This window comes from Oreochromis aureus, linkage group 3 (genome assembly GCF_013358895.1).
Source record: "Oreochromis aureus strain Israel breed Guangdong linkage group 3, ZZ_aureus, whole genome shotgun sequence".
Taxonomy (NCBI): Eukaryota; Metazoa; Chordata; class Actinopteri; order Cichliformes; family Cichlidae; genus Oreochromis; species Oreochromis aureus.
Window position 1 is genome coordinate 28,413,822 of NC_052944.1, and position 6,192 is coordinate 28,420,013.

Consider the following 6,192-nt stretch of genomic DNA (forward strand, 5'->3'; position numbering starts at 1 on the left):
AATAAATCCAATAATTTCACCTTCTTCTAACTCAGGAGTATAATGCAACCTAAAACAATGTAATTATTTCACAATCTTTAATCAACTGTATAATGTGGCCTATAGCCGTATAATGATTCAACAGTTCTTTGATTAGAGGTATAATGTAACATAAGACAGTGTAATAATCTCACAACGCCACATAGATGTCGGCACTAACGGTGCCCTTGGTAATGTTCATCCAAAGCTTCATCATGATTGGTCAAGTCGTCTAGACAGGGAACATACAAAGACATACATGCGCTACAGTCATCGTAGCATGACGACTACTGTCTGTGCTTCTATTATTATTATTGCTTCTTCAACTATTGTTGCTAATTTACTGTTTTTGTAGTTTTCCCAGTTAAGGGTTAAATACATATAAATGTCTTTGGGTTAAAATAAAGATAATGACATTATCACCAAGTAGGCACCTTGAAAAGAAAAGTAAATTAAAGTCACAATCGAGTGTGTAAAAATAGCGGCCCCAGATGGGACTCCAACCCCAGCCTTCTGTTTCCAAATTATGCCACCTGTTACCCCGCCTGCCTCCTGACTGTATATGTGGGCATCTGTCAGATATTATTTTTCCTCATCCTCCTTAAAGTGACATGCCTACAGGTCCTGACTGAATCAGAGTGTGAGAAGCTGATAAGGATGTGTTGATGATGGCAATGACAATGAACTAAAGCAGCAGTTGCAGGCTATAAAGCCAGAACACGCTTAAGGCTCCATAACAAACAAAAGTCAGATGTAGGAACAGGGACCAGTTCTTGCAGAAAACCGGTTCCCAGTAGTCCAGTTCCTTGGGATCGTTAGTCTGCCTGCCTTTCGATGCTGCTTATCGGTTCTTGCACTCACACTACAATCAGCTGATTGATGTTTGCGTGTCAGAGGACGAAAATAGTGATGTAGTCTAGAGAATGGATTTTTATTGCACAACAGAATGAGATAAACGGTAAAGTGTAAAACTGAATCCAGGACAGAAACAACCACATTATGCTGCTAACACAACTTCGGTTCTTTGCAAGGATCTGCCAAGACAGCATGCTAACGCTAAGCTAGCCAAGAACTCATGCCGGACCCTTAGCCTCAGTTTTATATTGTTAAATGGTGATTATGAGACAGTGTGTTTCAGCTGTTTTACAGAGTAACATGAAAGTAATGTAATGAGTAGTATAACGAAAACGTTACTTTTAAGAAAAGTGTTCTGTGTAATATGTAATAATGACTTATTCGAGTAACGATCACAACAAAGAGGAAATACCTCAACAAACATGCACAAACATTTGACCACAGCATGCAACTGATTAGCATTAATATAATTTATTAATTTCTGCTTAGAGATTGTGGTGACTCTCAACAAGGAGCCAATGACAATCAATAAGAGAATCGATAAGGACTCAAATCGATAAGCGATACTGTAATTATCCCAGTATAAAAACTGTTAGTTTTTGAGCTTTTTTCTCTTCCCACTGGTGTTTTTAGGTGTGAAATAGTAGTGAAATGAAAGACACTGACTAAAAACTGATTTTACATTTGAGGAAAGTGAGGTTACATAAATGTATTTTCAAGTGACTGGTAATGATTTCCATTTACTGGCAACCACGTGTTACGTAACGATAAGAAAGTGTCTGCTAAATTGTTCTGCTAAGACACACAGTACTAAAATAAAAGCGTTTTTTTCCCCCTGACTCACACAGCCTGTTGTTGTCAGTAGGTCACATTTTAGTCCAAAGCAGAGACAGGATATAAAAATGATCCACAGCTATCCACTCACACACTAACACCCCACACACAGTGAAAAAAGCCCGTCAGTACATGCACATAAACACACTCCACCTCCAGTCCTCTCCTCTTTGTCTGTGTCACCAGCAGCTCTGACATGCGTTGCATAAGCACGTCGCTGCTGGCACCATCAGGTCATCTTACAGAAAGCCTTCCAGACAGAGAAGCAGACAGGGGGAGTGATGGAGACATCAGATACACGTGTGTGTATGTGTGGAGGCGAGAGAAGGAAGGGAGAGAATGGTCTTCTTTTTTATTGAGGGGGCGATGTGAAGCGAGGGATGTGTAAAGTGAGCGATGACAGGCGTGACGATCACACCTCTGGCTGACTTATCCCTCCTCTGTCACGAGCAAATTAATCTGTGAAACGATGAGAAGCCTGGATGATTGACAGGTGGATGCTGCGTGCGGCAAAAGGAAGACGAACGATAAGAAAAAACTGTACAAATCTGTATGTGTATCTACACTATGAACACATACATACTGTGAATTGTGAAATGACATTTTAAGTGCAAATCATTACCTTTTAGAAATCCCTTAAACGGTAAGTCTTATCTTTTATTCATCAGCTGGTTGTAAACACATCAAAATCTAATCTGCAGTGCATTCATAATTGGTATTTGCTCTCTGCTCAGATGAAATCAGGTTGTGGGTCTCATACACGATCTGATATCGTCGTGTTGGTGTTGTTCCCAGATCATCATACTAAATGTTGTTCCAGGATCAACATTGCAAGTGACCAATGAGAATGTTGTGACGTCATACTTTTGCGACTTCGGGAAAAACCGTCGTAAAACAAAAAAATGTACTTAAGCTGCGAGAAACCGCCTCTGTCCACTGATCAACGGTCCCTGACCCTAATCCTAACCCTAACCCCAACCTTTTAATAAACGGTAAGCAGAATTGATATTGTCCTTTCAACATTGGAATTTCATAAATGCACGAATGGCTTGGCGCGCAAAAGAATAACGTCACAACAATGTGAGTGGTCACTTGCGATGTTGAACCTGGAACAACATTTTCATGATGATCTGGGAACAACACCAACACGACAATATCAGATCATCCGTGTCTCATTGCACAAGAAATTAAATGTCAGCGAGTGCTGCAACTTGTATTCAGCGTTAAAGCTTTTTTATTGTATTTTTTTGGCCTCTTACGGGCAGCTGTGAACACAACTTATTGTGTTATACACACTTATGCAGTTGATTTAAGGAATAAATTCTCAGCGAGAGCCTCATTACAAGTTGCCCAGGTCACATTAGTTGATCCATCCTCGCAGTGATTAGAGCACATTTAACATATACATTGTAACTGAGGTGTCATTAGTCAGCGAGTATACTGTGGATTTATCTTCTTTGCAATCTGCAAAATGATTTGAAATCGAAGTGGTTACAGCAGAGGATTATACCACTGGTAGATGTCTCTTTGTTTATATAAAACCCTCTTCTGGAACAAATGGTAAGCATTTCAAGTGTTTTCTTTAATAATTTATGCAGTAAAGTAAAGATATTTTCAAGTTAGATTTGCTGTTAGCCAGATTTTGGTTACTCATTTTGATTTGCAAAAGCATTAGCTAACTTTTTGGCTAATGCTAACTGAACGCTCAGCCAACATCACTGGTCAGTTGCAGTTATTAGATATCAGTTAGCAAAGATCATTGATAAGGTTATCAGTTAGCATATTGGTGCATTGTAACATACTACTGAAGTAAAAGAGATTCTCTCACCAAAACTGGAGAACAGGCTATGTACCAATACCACAAACATGGTTGAGAGGTCTAGTTTGTTGAACCAAATAAACTAAGATGAAGCCTGGCAAACAGCTAGCAAGCTAGCAATTCCTTATAGTAGCAGTATCTGTAATACAGCATTTTAAGCATTAATACATTTAAACTGGTGACATATACAAAAATGTACCACCCCTACAGCTGTCATGAAGTAGGACTTTCGGTGTATAGATCAAAATTTTGTGTTCCAGGCACTTCACCTGTGTTTCTCTGGTATAATGTTGGGTAGTTTAACATGGGAAAGTGTGGAGAAAAAACTAACTTTTCAAACCAGCCTCAATTGGCATTTTGAGCAGATTCACTTTAATCACTTTGATGCCACTTTAATGTCTTTTTGTGAGCCATTTGCCTATAATTCATGCACAAATACAGTGTTAGCTCATCGAGGGACGGCAGAACTGTACTGCCTTTCATATTGTTTGGAAATATTGCTTCTTCCTGACAACCTGCAGGACAAACATTGTGATTGATGTGCTGAGAGAAACAAAGTGCAAGAAGAAACAGACGACAAGGTTTTTATATGAAGGAGACTGACATTTAGTTGTACTTATATTTATATATTATTTTACAGTTTGTTAACTCGGAACTTAGTTTGTTGACTTAGCTTGACAGCTGTGTACTGTAAAAAGGGAAAGACAAATAGTTAAACTGAGGAAGGAAGAGATTCTTATCTGTGGGTATATAGATTTTAACATATTCAGCGAGTGTGCAGTTTGTGAGTCAACTGTGAGTGTGTGTCTTTACAGGGCTTGCTAAAGACATTCTCCCAATTTACTGTCTTGTTACTTATATGGTAATTATGCTGAGGTATTTATCCGAAAGAAACAGCAAGTGCAATAGCCTGGAGCCGATAAAAAGGCGCCAGATCTCCTGTCCTCCTGCCGAGCTCACCTGCCCGTTTGTGTGTGTGTGTGTGTGTGTGTGTGGATGAAGGTTGTTTTATAAAAGACTGCTCAACACATCTATGTAGACATTGTGAAGCTTTGTCACCGAGCCCCCCCGAGAGAAGAATAGGGTCACAATGAGATTCAAGTTCACCACCATCAAGGACACATGCACAGCTGTGATCACACACACACACACACACACACACGGAGTATAGTACACACTTCGGAGGGAGTCTTCAGGGAGAGACAACAGCAGCACATGAATATATTTGGACTTGTAATGAGGGCACAGCCCACCAATTAAGGAGGACTGGTGTGTGTATGTGTGTCTGTGTGTGTGTGTCTGCGTGTGTGTGTGTGTGTGTGCAGACCACTAGTCCCGGCAGGGGATGGAGACGGAGCCCAGTGGAGGGGAACCGACCCCATTCAGAGCTGGTAATCCAATTCTGAAAGCTGTCTTTCAGAGGAGGAGCTGTGTGTGTGTGTGTGTGTGTGTGTGTGTGTGTGTGTGTGTGTGTGTGTGTGTGTGTGTGTGTGTGTGTGTGTGTGTGTGTGTGTGTGTGTGTTTGGGCTAGACTGGGTGTGGGAAGCTGAGGGGTGGTAGTAGTAGTAGCAGAGAGTAGTTCTTTAATGTGAATTAAAAGCAGGGGAGAGGTCAGATTACTCCTCTTCTCTCTCCTCCCGTAAGTGTTCATTTGTTTTTTAAACCCATGACTCCTCCCTCAGGAGGACCACTGTGGACACTTACCACCCCCCAACCTTCACCCCACCCATTAGTAGCTCTATGTCCTTCTGCCTGATAACTCAACAACTAAGTCCTTTTATAAGAAGCTCAAGTTTCCTCCCCTCCCTCTTTGAGGATCTTTAACATGACAGGAGACAGATTGAAATGAGGAAAGGAAAAAACAGGAGGGAAACATTTGGAGACTTCAGTCAAAAACAGTAAGCTCATTCTTTATTTTGAATTATATTTATTCAAAATGCGAAGTCAAGTTCTCTTACAGTCGCCCAGAAAACCATGCAGATGTTTCCACAGTGTATAAAGGCTGTCGTACCTGCCACCGTGCAGCTGTGAAAGAAGTCATCAACACATAAAGATTTCAACTGCTTGGGATTTACGTTTTCTGTTGCACCAAAAGAATAAAAACAATTTAAAAAAGTAATCTGAGTACTCTAATGTGCTACTTTGTAATGCATCACACAAATACTGCTTATAAATGGGAAGAAAAAACTCTAACGTAGATGTTTTACCACATGCAACATGTCACAAAAACAGAGATCCATCACATCTTTAGAGGAATTTTTGATTACCCTCATTGATATCATCAGTCACTCATGGATATTTCCTTGGTCTGAATGTTTCAACTCAGTGTGTCATTGCAGATTTGTTGCAGATGTTGATTACTGTTTTCAGACTTGCATTAAAATTATTACACTTTATATTTTGCCCAGAGTGCAGTAAGTTACAGGATATTCTGAAAAGAAAGAGCTCCTGGAAAAGAGGTACAAATAATTGTATTAATGTGTAGCTGAGCACTTCCCTGTACCAGATATATTGTACCTTACAGGTGCAACAGATTTATACAACACAACAAATTTCAGATGCTTACATTAGTTTCCAGTATGTTCAAACATTCACCAGATAACAGGATAGCCATCCTTTTTTTCCTTTACCGTGTCAGTTATTCTTTGCTCATACCGAGGCTGCTG